The following is a 14,789-nucleotide window of genomic DNA, read 5'->3' as shown; positions in this document are numbered from 1 at the left end:
CATCCCCTTTGTCCCCTCTCCCTCCTCACCCCCTTTTTAAGTAACCCACAATGTCTCACTACCTCACTGTGTAGCTGAGACCTCAAAGGATCACTTATGATGTTTGGGGTTCTGTGCCCCATTAAAAAAAAATATAACATATCTGCTATCTTAGGCATTTCAACTCCTCTATCTAAAGAGAGCTAATATTCACATAGTATAAGAGCAGGACATTCATATTAGATAACATTTTGCATTCAGGTTCCTGACTGTGGTTCTATTGAAGTAGAGATGGATTGGAGAAAGTCCTGGGCCCATGTTGGAGTGTCAAAGCTATGTCACTTCCCTTCATATAAAATCTTGAGCAGGGCTGGGCAGAGAAATATGAAGTACACCTGCTTATTGCAAAGTGATGTGCAGATCAGATAAAATTTGTGCCTACAGTCCTGCAGGGTCTGAGAATAATCCTGAAATATTTCTACCGGGGCGCCCTCTTACTTCAAAAAATCTCCAATTTGTGAATGTAATATGAATCTTAATCATAACTATTCGTGGATGACTTGCTCCGTTTTTGGCTTGTCCCACCTGGTGTGCGCGCTCAAGGCACAAAGGGACGATACTATCAGATAACGCAAATTCCTTGCTCAACCATTTTTCCAGCAGCACACCCAAGGAAGTTTCCGATAAGGATTCAGGGAGACCTACTATTCTGAGATTCCTAGAACAATTTTCCAGATAGTCTACTTGTGCATTGACAGCTGTTTCGCATATCCTCTATCTCCAATACTCGCTCTTCTAGGGTGGTGGTCTGGTTCGTTTCAGCCAACAGCAATTCTAAGTTAGCCAGCTGGCTGGTTAACTGTCTCTGGCACGGTTCCAAAGACTGTCCCACTGCTGTTGTTATCTGCTACAACTGCATAAGGGTGAAAGATGGGGGCGCGGATATGCTTTCAGCTGCCATCTTGTCATCTCCACCCCGAAATCTTTCTCTATTTTCATTCCCTTGCCCAGCATTAATCGCATCTTTGGTGATAAGAATTTGTCCATGAAACTTGCCTGTGTAGGGTCCTTTGGATCTCGTTTTTCAATTCAAACAGCGCTTTTAGACGCAGAATGGGGTGCGGGAACCCTGGAGAGCAGTCGGCATGAGACCACTCCATTCAACACATCACATGATCCTCCAATTGTAGTTTTTACTACAAAAGTTCATTTTACTGGCAGTATTTTGAAGTAGCTGCAGTCTATCCAATTGTTTCTTTGTTAACCCAATGTAACCCGAGTTACAGTAATCTAAATGTGACAATATAAATAATTGCACTAAAATAGCCACACAGCTGTCCATATGAAAGAGTAACCTAATGGTTAAAGCAGCCTGCTGAGAACCAGGACAGAGGTTCAAAGGTTGCTGCTGGTTTAAGTCCCACTGTTGCATTTACTAATTTAAAAAAAATGTTGTTTTTTTTAATTGTGAGCCCTCCAGGGACAGGAAAATATCCACTGTGACTTTCTTTACTCCAGTCAGTGAAAACCTGTTCAATCACAGCATCTTTCTGTAATCTGGATGTGCCAAGCACAAGGTCTAATATGTCCATCTTTTTGAACATGGATGAGCCTTCCCCTTCTGCAATTGGAGCTGGACATCCATCTTTTGGCCCCTACCTAGTCCTAGTCTATTCTATATTCAGAATTTATATCCCACTTGTATCAATGAGGAATCTAAGTGGGTTACAATAAGAAATTAAGGGGTCCTTTTACAAAGCCACGGTAAAAAGTGGCCTGCTGTAGTGTGGGTGGGTGTTTTTGGCGCACACTGGGCCATTTCTTTTACCATGGCTGGGAAAAAGGGCATTTTTAAATAGCCGTGCACTAAAAATAAAAGTAGCAAGTAGCTGTTTATGGCCTGAACCCTTACTGCCACTTATTGACCTAGCGGTAAAGGTTCACACACCACATGGGCGGTAATCATGCAGCGCATGTCAATGTGGATGTGCTGCAAATTACCTCCAGGAACACCCCCCGCAGTAGAAAATAGAAAATTACTTTCTACCATGGGAATCAGTGCATGCCAACCTCAGAATTACCTGCTCATAATTACTATCGGGCACCCACGCTACCCCAGCAGTAGTGCCAATTTGGCACGCGCTACCTGTGCATTAGCCCTACCGTAGCTTTGTAAAAGGGCCCCTAAATATACAAAGATCCCACTGTAGAGCCATTACACCACATATTAAAGTATTTGTTAAAAAAATACATTTTTAAAGCTTTTCATAAGGGAATCCCAGTAGCACTATATAATGAAAACAAGAAGATTTTCTTGCAACCGGAAAAGTTATAATTTGAACATGAGAGAATGGACAAAAGCTATGTAAAATTGTAAACACCAAGCAGGCAACTTTGAACTCAACTCACCCAAAACACGCTCAGACCACTTCCCCTTGCCATATGGATGTACAGCAGTTTTAGTCATCCATATTCACAATTTATAAAATCTGTATTTGGATGTCCTTGCGATATGAATGTCTAAATACTGGATGCTGGTTTTCAGATGTCCAAAACATGACTAGAGCTTCTAAAATAAGCACCATAGGGGCCCTTTTACTAAGCTGTAGTAAAAGGGGGCCTGTACTAGTGTCAGCGCATGTTTTTGATGTGACCTGAGGCCCCCTTTTACCTCAGCGGGTAAGAGGCTGTCTTTTTTTGAGGAAAAGAAATGGCCGTGCGGTAAGTGAAACAATTACTGCATGGCCATTTTTTGTGTGTGTGTGGGGAGGGGCCCTTACAGCCACCTATTGAGATGGTGGTAAGGGCTACCGCGCTAACTCCGTGGTAACATGCTGCCCAATTACCACCAGTTAAGTTCCATGGCGGTAGTTCTGGAATGGCGCACAGTAAACCCGCAGTGGGTTTACAGCTGCTTAGCAAGAGGGCCCCATAGTAAGCCAACATGAGGAGAGAGGTCTGAATCACCACAGGACTATGTTGGCATATGGAAAGCATTTCTATCCATAGAAAACAAAATAGTAAATGAAAAAGTCACCACTGTATTTGACTACCTTCTTCAAGAATCTTTAGTTACTTTATCAATAATATTAGCAAACATCACAGTAGAATTATGTTGATTGCAGTTTTATTTGCAACTCCTAAATCTTTAGACTACACAGGTTAGTCCACAGAGAATTTTGCTGAAAATTCAATTTCAGTTGATAAATAATAGATTGAATTTTAAAAGGCACAGATCACTCAAACTCTTTAAAAAACACACACACAAAAAGATTTTGACCTCTGCTTCTGATCCATGATCTTTTGGCTTTCCTTTTAAGGGAAACAAATACATTAATATCTCAGGACTTTAATAAATTATTGTAATGCAGGGGGTAATGAAAACATGGCATAACATTTCTTGATTTGTTGTTGTCTAGTCAGCTAAATTTGCATTGGCATTATGTTATCATTCCTTTATACTTGGATGCTATTATAACAAAGTGAAGCAAAAAGCATGGTTTATGTAAAAGGACTTTTTGATGTTAAAAGTCATTTTACATATATACAGTGGGGGAAATAAGTATTTGATCCCTTGCTGATTTTGTAAGTGTGCCCACTGACAAAGACATGAGCAGCCCATAATTGAAGGGTAGGTTATTGGTAACAGTGAGAGATAGCACATCACAAATTAAATCCGGAAAATCACATTGTGGAAAGTATATGAATTTATTTGCATTCTGCAGAGGGAAATAAGTATTTGATCCCCCACCAACCAGTAAGAGATCTGGCCCCTACAGACCAGGTAGATGCTCCAAATCAACTCGTTACCTGCATGACAGACAGCTGTCGGCAATGGTCACCTGTATGAAAGACACCTGTCCACAGACTCAGTGAATCAGTTAGACTCTAACCTCTACAAAATGGCCAAGAGCAAGGAGCTGTCTAAGGATGTCAGGGACAAGATCATACACCTGCACAAGGCTGGAATGGGCTACAAAACCATCAGTAAGACGCTGGGCGAGAAGGAGACAACTGTTGGTGCCATAGTAAGAAAATGGAAGAAGTACAAAATGACTGTCAATCGACAAAGATCTGGGGCTCCACGCAAAATCTCACCTCGTGGGGTATCCTTGATCATGAGGAAGGTTAGAAATCAGCCTACAACTACAAGGGGGGAACTTGTCAATGATCTCAAGGCAGCTGGGACCACTGTCACCACGAAAACCATTGGTAACACATTACGACATAACGGATTGCAATCCTGCAGTGCCCGCAAGGTCCCCCTGCTCCGGAAGGCACATGTGACGGCCCGTCTGAAGTTTGCCAGTGAACACCTGGATGATGCCGAGAGTGATTGGGAGAAGGTGCTGTGGTCAGATGAGACAAAAATTGAGCTCTTTGGCATGAACTCAACTCGCCGTGTTTGGAGGAAGAGAAATGCTGCCTATGACCCAAAGAACACCGTCCCCACTGTCAAGCATGGAGGTGGAAATGTTATGTTTTGGGGGTGTTTCTCTGCTAAGGGCACAGGACTACTTCACCGCATCAATGGGAGAATGGATGGGGCCATGTACCGTACAATTCTGAGTGACAACCTCCTTCCCTCCGCCAGGGCCTTAAAAATGGGTCGTGGCTGGGTCTTCCAGCACGACAATGACCCAAAACATACAGCCAAGGCAACAAAGGAGTGGCTCAGGAAGAAGCACATTAGGGTCATGGAGTGGCCTAGCCAGTCACCAGACCTTAATCCCATTGAAAACTTATGGAGGGAGCTGAAGCTGCGAGTTGCCAAGCGACAGCCCAGAACTCTTAATGATTTAGAGATGATCTGCAAAGAGGAGTGGACCAAAATTCCTCCTGACATGTGTGCAAACCTCATCATCAACTACAGAAGACGTCTGACCGCTGTGCTTGCCAACAAGGGTTTTGCCACCAAGTATTAGGTCTTGTTTGCCAGAGGGATCAAATACTTATTTCCCTCTGCAGAATGCAAATAAATTCATATACTTTCCACAATGTGATTTTCCGGATTTAATTTGTGATGTGCTATCTCTCACTGTTACCAATAACCTACCCTTCAATTATGGGCTGCTCATGTCTTTGTCAGTGGGCACACTTACAAAATCAGCAAGGGATCAAATACTTATTTCCCCCACTGTAAAAGAGTCTTGGGTTACTTAGATCTGGCTGCTCTGTAGTTTTAATATTTGCTAAATTTTATTACAATTACTTTTTACAGGCACTCTGGTTGATTCACCCATTTGAAAGGAAACAAAGAGTAACTGAAATAGGATGACCAAAAAAAAAAAAAAAAACGTTTTCAATTTACTCCTAGAAAGGAATTTAGGGGAGAAGTTATCAAAGTGGACTACTGTAAAGTCATGTTATTTCAACACAGGTTCTTATTGCATAAAATGGGACCCTGTGCTAAAATAACCAAGACTTGTGGTAAAATAACCTGACTTGTGTCCATCTAGTCTGCCCAACAAGGATGCCACTATTGAATCTTGCACACAGCAAAGGTTCCACTTCTTTCTGATTAAATACTGGTATACTTAATCTCTGCCTCTCCCTGCCAATTTTGGGGCACAAACCATAGAAGTCTGCCTGGCACTGGTTTTACTTCCCAAATACCAGTAATACTTCACCAGTGCCTTATTATACAATAAAGGTTTTGAATATTGTCAGCCTAGATACAGTAGGATATCAAGAATGCAAAAACCCTGGCAGACTGGCAGCAGATACAAATCGAACAATATTCTTATGGCTGATAGAGTAGACCCTTGTGGGGCTCCTGCTTTCAATGACAATTGGGTTGAAAAACAGTCAGATACACTAATTTGCTGATGCCGGCCAGTCAGGTAAAACCAGGCCAGTACATACCTGACTATCAACATAACTTGGTGATCGATAGTATTAAAAACAGTATCAAGCAATATAGTAAGTAGTGATCCAAATCTTGTAGCACTGCATCTATAGTTGAGAGTAAGATTGTCTCAGTACTGTGTGCCTTGCATAAATTCCCCCATCATATGACCTGACTCCTCCCAGGCTTAAAATCCCTTCTTTTTCCTCTTCAGATCTCTCTCTAGAACCAACCGCAGTTTTCTCTACTCAACCCCTCTCTATCCCTCTAATTCCCAGCAACGCCCCTAATTTTCTCTGTCCCCAAGGGGTGCCCTTCTGCACACAAACCCACCTCTCCATCTTCCTTCCCTAGCACATACTCCCACCCTGCCTTCTCTCTCCCTGTGCCAGATAAACAAACCCCACCTCTCCTTCTTCCTTCCCAGTTACATACCCCACCTCACCTTCTTTCTGTTCCCCTTCCCAATGTATACCCTCAAGCTTGCTCTGCCCCACCCCCTCCTGCACAGTGCACTCCTACTAAATCTCCTACCTCCAAGCTTGTTTTGTTCCCATCCCTATGGTACAAACCTAACCATTCCCTCATCTCCTATGGCATCCACCCCATTCCTGGCACTTAATGCAGCCTGGTCTGTCTTCTCTCCCTGTCCTAATTGCACAGTAAGGGGAGGAGGTACACAGTGCACATTGGACCTCATCATCCTCCTCTGCTATCCTAAGTCTCCTGCTCATTTGAACCACACTACTGTATGGTGGCTCACATGCTTCAAATAAGCAGTCGGGCCTAAAATGCACAGGAGGAGGATGTGGCCTAATGTGCACTATTTGTTGACTCCTCTTGCCTCAGGGAAGGGGAAGAAAAATGTAAAAAAGCCACCAGTGCCAGTACTTCTGCATAATTCTGTGTAGGTGGGAGAAGACTGTACATATTCTGCACTGCACAATTGTGAAGAATTCACCTAGGAATAACCACTGGGACGCAGGAAGGAGTTGTGTTTTTGGCGCAGCTGAGGGGCTCCGAGACAGAGTTTAGGAAGCTTCCTTAGGGAGGGGAAGCAAACCTCATGTTTTCTGACACTGATGGGAGGTACCTAAATTGATAAATTTTGTGAAGAGATGGATAGCTATTTTGGAATAGACCCTGCTATGGTAGTGTATGTGATCTGCTGCTGGGAAGGTTCTGCATCAGAAAAAAAGTATATTTCAAGGTTGTCTGAAAGGAGAAGTCACAGGAATAAGTAAAGTAATAAACATAAATAATACAAAAGAAAGAAAAGGAAAATAAGGTTCTCACGAAACACCTAGCCACCCACCTGGGGTTACCCCACAGCCACTTAGAGGGTCTATCCCCAGCACAGCTCAGGTCTGTCTGCACCTGCTCCTTGTGCTCCTCCCACCGACTGGGTCGCAACTGCCTCTGGGCGAGTCTCCCACTCTCCAATTATCCCCAGTGATTTCTAGTTTACTGGAGCCACACTCCCAGTGGTCCCACAATTCCCAAAAAGCACTCACAGACCCAACACACAAACCACCAGGATTCTTTATCAGTCCAGAGCGCCAGAGTCAACAAACTAAACAGGTTTATTGTCACACCGGAACAATGAAGAAAAAGAAATGTGCAATCAATGGATCAATTATAAAGCTAACTAAACAACTATATACTGTCTAAACAGTACCTGGGAAGGTCAGAATATTTAACTGTTCACAGAATCTCAGCAAACAGATCTGTCAAGTCCTGTCTGGTGGGTACCAAAATATTTCATCATTTTAACTTCAAAGATTTAGAAGGACACTGCGAGAGCAAAGGAGCAAAGTTACAAGCAAAGGAGTAGTGTGTTCAGCAAGGCTCTCACATAACAAACTGACCATTCTTTTTTTGGATCGAGTCTTTTTCAAGACTGTTATCCAGAGATTCCTATATCCTTCAGTGATCTTATGTACAAGACCCCTGATGTAGGCTTTATGCTATGTCGGGTACTGAAAAATAAAAGGTTTTATTTATTATATTCCTCGTCCTGCTGAACACACTACTCCTTTGCTGGTAACTTTGAAGGTTTTACATTCCTGGATGGTTTTGAAAGTTCCTTTTAGTATTCTCACCATAAAGATATTAGTACAGTGCTGTGGTCTGGCAAAATGCTGTCCTACAGAAGTGTCACCCTGGTTAGCACTATAGTTTCTGATGTGGTGTCTGTGTAGATTCTATCTTGTGTTAAGCATTTGGCCTGTCTTGAAAGCTTGTCAAAAATGCATTGAACTAGTTAGGTGTTATAGAACATAGTTGCTACATTATAGACCACCACCTGGTGCACATAGGTCCCTCACTGTCAATTAATGTTGCGTTTGATGCACATAAATGGCACCTACCTCTAGGTGCCAGTCTACAGAATTGACTTCAAAGTATTTTTCTGACATAGAAATAGAAGCAGTTCCTGGACTGTGCCAGCACTGAAATGTTAAGGAAATCTCTTCTTGATATGTTTAATGTTTTTAATTTTTTTAAATGTGTTTGCATATATATGTATTTAACATCCAAGCAAACACTCATACTTTACACCTTAACTCTGCAATATTAGAGGGAGGCCACAGGAAAAACAAAACAAATTATACATTAGGAAAACAAATGTTTAACAGGAGTACTAGCACACCACTTAATCCCCAAAACCAGAGCACACACAGTTTATGACAGGCCTAGAACTATTCCAATCCCTTCCTTTACCACGATAAAGTCTAATAGTTGATTAGGCATAAGCAAAATATAATTTCTAGCAGAATACGTGTTTAATGTTTTAATCGCTGAAGTATCTTTCATCGTAGTGACTAAACTTTCAAAGATGGCTGTGCTTTGCTGAAATGGTATCTTCAGTGATTTGTCTGACTTTTTAAATTTTGAACCCAAGGCATCTTTGTCTATCTACAGTCCTTTCTAACATCATTAGAAAATGACCGGATTCTGAACTTAACATTTAATTGCTCTTCAGAGCTTTGTTGAGATTGTAAACCAAAAGAGAGAAGCAGATGCACAAAGTGAAAACAGTAACTTAATCTTATACAAAATAACAAATGTTTCAAGGTTCGACTGAGAATTCAAGCCATAGGTTTACAGTTAGTGATTCAGGGACAACCTTGCCTAAAGAATACAAAAGAGATTTTATACTCAGGAGGAATAGATGCTAATAAACTACTACTACTTATCATTTCTATAGCGCTACAAGGCATACGCAGCGCTGTACACCATACACAAAAAGACAGTCCCTGCTCAAAGAGCTTACAATCTAGATAGATTGTGGTACTTAAATGCCTTTGTGCTGGTGCTTCCACAATTTATATTTAACTGTGACATATACTATAAAGGTTATTTTAGAAATCTTGCACAGTATTTGCAAGTATAAATGCCCTATGCATCTTAGAGGGAAAATTATTAACATGGGCTAGCTACTGTTAAGATGTGTTATTTTACAGTTAACCCCAGTTAATAGTAACTAGATCTCACTGCATACAATAGGAGCTGTGGTAAAATAACATGTCTTAATGGTAGCCCATTTTAATGACTACGTCCTTTAGTAGTGATTTTAGAAAAGACACTATTTACATATGTAGATCGACAGCATACAAAGATTTGAAGGGGGTATGTTGTCAGCATGTTTTGAGTGGGACCATAGAGCATGTATGTATTTCCAATTTTATAATGGCAAAACATGCATACTTTAACTAGACATCAGCATTTATACCACCTCTGAGGCAGGTATAAGTGTTAGCTAACTGCTTATTTGGAACTCGTGTTTACATTGGTAATTGAAAGGGCAGTTGTGCTTACCTCTCTGGTGTTTAAAACCCCCTCAAAAATCAAAAATAGAGGGCTTCTTTTAGTTTGGCTTCTTAATTGGCTCTTCCTAGGCATCCAGTTCTGTAAAATCTGGCAGTTATGCATGTAAGCGCTGGTATAGGTCATAAAATCTACACTTCCATGTTCAAAACCCAGATTGATATTGCTCGTCTTTAAAACATTTCCTTGTAAGATAACTGTTCTTGTACTATGTGCTGCAAACCACAAGTGTAGTTCCTTGTGTTTTTATACATTCAGTGAGTCTTTTGTAAACTACTCTGGAAATTGTGCCTGTCCTGACTTGGACATCCCTTTTCCTACCAACACTACCTTTGCAAAATTAGTTTTCATGTATGACAGAGTCATTTGTTAATACCACATTCATGGGCAGATGATCGAAAGCCCCACACTGTTCCAAACAGCGCTCTACAAATAGTGCTGGAACAGCACGGGGCTTTACTGCCCCTATGATCAGAGATAATAGCATGCAAAATTATGCGCACTATTATCTCTGATCATGTCCCTGGTAGGCTGCGGGTCAAACCTCCCCACCTGGTGCTCTAGCGGCCCTTCCCCACCCCCTACCTTCAGTTGGAAGAGGGAAGTGGCCTCCCTCCTCTTCCATTAGCGCCGCCTCAAAAATGACGGTGCCCAGCCCTGTCCAGTGCATCCTGGGATGCACTGGGCGGGGCTTCACACCAGACATAAAGCAACACCAAAGCAGACACTGTGAAATTCAAAAGAGTCTTTATTCAAACAAGTGGCCATGTTTTGCCAAATTGGCTATATCAGGGGTAAACATAAACAACTAACCGGGGTCACACAAGATTTGCCCTGGCAGTGAGACTGAGCATCCAAGATGACTTGAATGCAGCATGTTATCCACAGAGGGCAGAGCAACAGCTTCACATGTCTATTAAAAAAGGAGGAAGGAAGACCAAACAACAGCTGGCATAGTTAACAAGTGAGGTGAAGGAAACTATTAGAGCTAAAAGAAAATCCTTCAGAAAATGGAAGAAGGAACTGACTGAAAATAATAAGAAACAGCATAAGGAATGTCAAGTCAAATGCAAAGCACTGATAAGGAAGGCAAAGAGGGACTTTGAAAAAAAGATTGTGTTGGAGGCAAAAACACATAGTAAATGTTCTTTCAGGTATATTAACAGCAAGAAGCTGGCAAAAGAATCAGTTGGACCGCTAGATGACCAAGGGGTAAAAGGGGAAGACAAAGCCATAGTGGAGAGATTAAATGAATTCTTTGCTTCAGTCTTCACCTCTTGCTAAGCATGTTCATTTCTGTCTGATATTTCCATGGATAGGGATGGGGGTTGGGGTCATAATTTGATTGATGTACCTGTGAACTGTTTATATAACCGATTTGCTACTAGAATTAATAAACAGATTGAAATATAAGATGAATTTTCAGATGAAAAGCTAAGTTCCTAAGTCTGGCTGAAGCTAGGGCACAAATTTAGGAGGCTAACTTAGGAGCAAAAATGTAGGAGCTCAAGCTTTTTATATTTATATCACATCAATTACTATTCATGGGAACATAATGGAGTTTTGAAATACACTACATTAAAAATAGAATTTTTATAAAAGTACACTAGTATCATACTATGGTTTTATTATTCAGTATATCCCCAAATTTTGACTTAAGGATACTTTCTCTGAAGACAGCACCAATGCCATCTTGTGGAAGCCTTCAGGACACCAGACTTCAGGGACATAATACTATACAAGCAATACTGTATAATTTTAATAAAACTGTAAATTGATGACAGCTTGTATACAAAAACATTTCTTAATGCACTGGCCTATTTTAATGGGGTGGGGGCACATTTTCATATTCCAAGTAGAGTTTGTCAGTTCCCTGTGGGACTGGAAGCTCATAGTCAGAGAAACCTCTTGCAAACAGATTCCCACTGAAAATGAAACTAGTACACACAATACAGGGTTTGAGTATTTTGCACCTGCATTGAAATGTATATAAAGGGTTTGCATGAAAGTAAGCATAAAGATGTGAAAATGAAATCTCCATGTTTAACTTTCATTCTTCTGGTTTTAACTTCACAAGGGGGAGTAGCCTAATGGTTACTGCAGTGATCTGAGAAACAGGGGAACCAGGTTTGTTTCCTACTGCAGCTCCTTGTGACTCTGGACAAGCCACTTAGGGCGTCTTTTACTAAGGTGCGCTCACGTTTTTAGCGCGCGCTAAAATTGTGAGCACGCTAAACATTAGAGACACCCATAGGAATGCACTGGCGGCTCTAACATTTAGTGCGCTAAAAACGTGAGCGCGCCTTAGTAAAAGACGCCCGAAACCCTCCATTGCCCAAGTTACAAAAATAAGTACCTGTATATAATATGTAAACTATTTTGACATACAAAAAGTGGTATATCCAGTCCCATCCTCTTTCCCTTTTTTCTTGCAAGTAAAAGCATGTATGCTGTTTTATTATTATCAGCATAGATGAGGGAGATTTTTGCAAAGTGTTTTTGCATGGGTACTCACACATTTACCTGTATGTAAATTGTGACTATTGTTCCCTAATTTCTTTGTACACAAAGAAACATATTTGACTATTTAGGAGACAGTATGCAGTTGCTGGTTTTATTAATACTGAACTAAAATACTGTACTGTAAATAGGGAGATTAAAATAATAATTAAAGAAAACTAACAATCATGTGTGAGGGGTAATTATGCTGAGGTTACATAACTATATAAGTATTGCCATACTAAGACAGACTGAAGGTCCATCAAACCCAGCATCCTGTTTCCAACAGTGGCCAATCCAGGTAACAAGTACCTGGCAAGATCCAAAAAAAGTACAATACATTTTTGCTGCTTATCCTAGAAATAAGCAGTGGATTTTCCCCAAGTCCATTTTAATAATGGTCTATGGACTTTTCCTTCAGGAAGCCTTTCAAACCTTTTTTAAATCCCACTAAGCTAAATGCTTTTACTACATTCTCCTGCAATGAGTTCCAGTGTTTAATTACATGTTGAGTTAAGAAACCTTTTCTACGATTTGTTTTAAATTTACTACTTTGTAGCTACATTGCGTGCCCCCTAATCCTAGTGTTTTTGGAAAGAGTGTGAAGGGAAGGAGTATTCTTGTAGGGCTGTACTACTGTCTGCCGAGACAGAACAAACAGAAGGATGAAAAATGTTTACAGAGATTAGGAAAGCTGGCAAATGGGGCAAGGCTATAATAATCGGTGATTTCAATTACCCTGATATTGACTGGATGTTACATCAGGGAGTGCAAGGGATATACAATTTCTAGATATAATAAATGACTGCTTCTTGGAGCAGCTGGTCCAGTAACCGACAAGAGGGGGGGCCATTTTGGTCCTTGGTGGAATGCAGGGCATAATGCGAGAGGCAGTGGTGTTGGTTCCCCTGGGAAACAGTGATCATAATATGATCAAGTCTGAGTTACTATCTGGGATGAACGCAAAGGAAATCTACTGTAGCTACATTTAATTTTCAAAAGGGCGACTATAATAAAATAAGGAAAATGGTTAAAAAGAAACTAAAAGGATCAGCTGCAAAGGTCAGTACACTAAATCAGGCATGGATGTTATTCAAAAATACCATCTTGGAAGCCCAGTCCAGATGCATTCTACCTATTTGCAAAGGTGGAAAGAAGAGAATACGTAAGCCAGCATGGTTAAAAGGTGAAGTAAAAGAGGCCTTTACAGCCAAAAGATTGTCCTTCAAAGAATGGAAAAAGGACCCAAATGAACAAGCAACATAAGCACTGGCAAGTTAGATGCAAACCATTAATAAAGAAGGCTAAAAAAAGAATATGAAGAGAAACTTGCTGTAGGCTAAAACTCACAGTAACAACTTTTTCAGGTACATCAGAAGTAGAAAGCCTGCGAGGGAATCTGTGGGACCATTAGATCACGAAGGAGCAAAAGGGGCACTCAGGGAGGACAAGGCCATAGTGGAGAAACTGAATAAATTCTTTGCTTCTGTCTTTACGGATGAAGATGTAAGAGATCTGAATGTACCGGAAATAGTTTTCAAGGGTGATAATGCGGAGGAACTGAACGAAATCTCGGTGAACCTGGAAGATGTACTGAGTCAAATTGACAAATTAAAGAGTAGTAAATCACCAGGACCGCTTGTCCTGGGATTGGTAGCATGGAATGTTGCTACTATTTGGGATTCTGCCAGGTACTTGTGACCTGGATTGGCCACTTTTGGAAACGGGAAAATGTCTGATTTTGATTTATTAAAAGGAATATTTTGTCATTGTGGAAGATCTCATAGCACATATATTCATATTATACTGTATGAAATGAAAATTGTTTATCAAACAAATTTTACAAGTATTTAGATTATTATTATTATTTTTACTGTTTGTAAATGAAGAGAAAGCTGACAAAAAATAAACCTCTTTTAAAGGGTATAATATTTCACTAAGGCAACAGATCACAGGGTAGCTTGCTATGCCAATAGACAATTTGCTAATTATACAAGATGTCCTGAGCCAAAGGCCAGGACATTTAATAGTGGTGCACAGCAATCTGCAATTATCATTAATATGATGACAATATCATGCCATTTAGCAACTTTTAGCCATTTTATTCAAAACCGTTATAAATGACTGTAAGATGCCTTTTCCTTTTAGTGATATTGCTCAAGTATTGATTCCTCTGCCGCAGACTTCATCAGCTCTATGAAAAATAAAGTATGGCTTTTATAATTTAAAAGTTGGGAGGGGGCAGGGGTCATTGAATCAGTGCTTGATTGGCTGACACACACTATTTCTCTAATTCGTACAGTTCACTTTTGAACCTTTCCAGATATACACAGTTTGACTGTTTAATCTGGAGGGAAGGGTGGGGGCATGGGGTAAGGGAGTTAGATTGCCAGAAGGTGGGAGAATGCAAACTTTCTTTCCATAGCACTCAACTCCAACTAGCCTGGATTAGCCAGGGAAGGATGCACTTTTGCTCCCCTCATTCACATTCTATCTTTAACCCTCTCTCTTCCCCTTTCCCAAGCTAAGCACAGCACTCTCCTCAGCCCCCCACCCCAGTCAAATCTTACTAGGCTTTACCCTGCTTCCCACCTGTTACTGTTAATCTACTGCTGCCTTCCTCCTCCTCTGAGCT

This window comes from Microcaecilia unicolor, chromosome 10, assembly GCF_901765095.1.
Source record: "Microcaecilia unicolor chromosome 10, aMicUni1.1, whole genome shotgun sequence".
NCBI classification, from domain to species: Eukaryota; Metazoa; Chordata; class Amphibia; order Gymnophiona; family Siphonopidae; genus Microcaecilia; species Microcaecilia unicolor.
The sequence above is the reverse complement of the archived record's forward strand: the minus strand, read 5'-3'. Positions refer to the sequence as shown.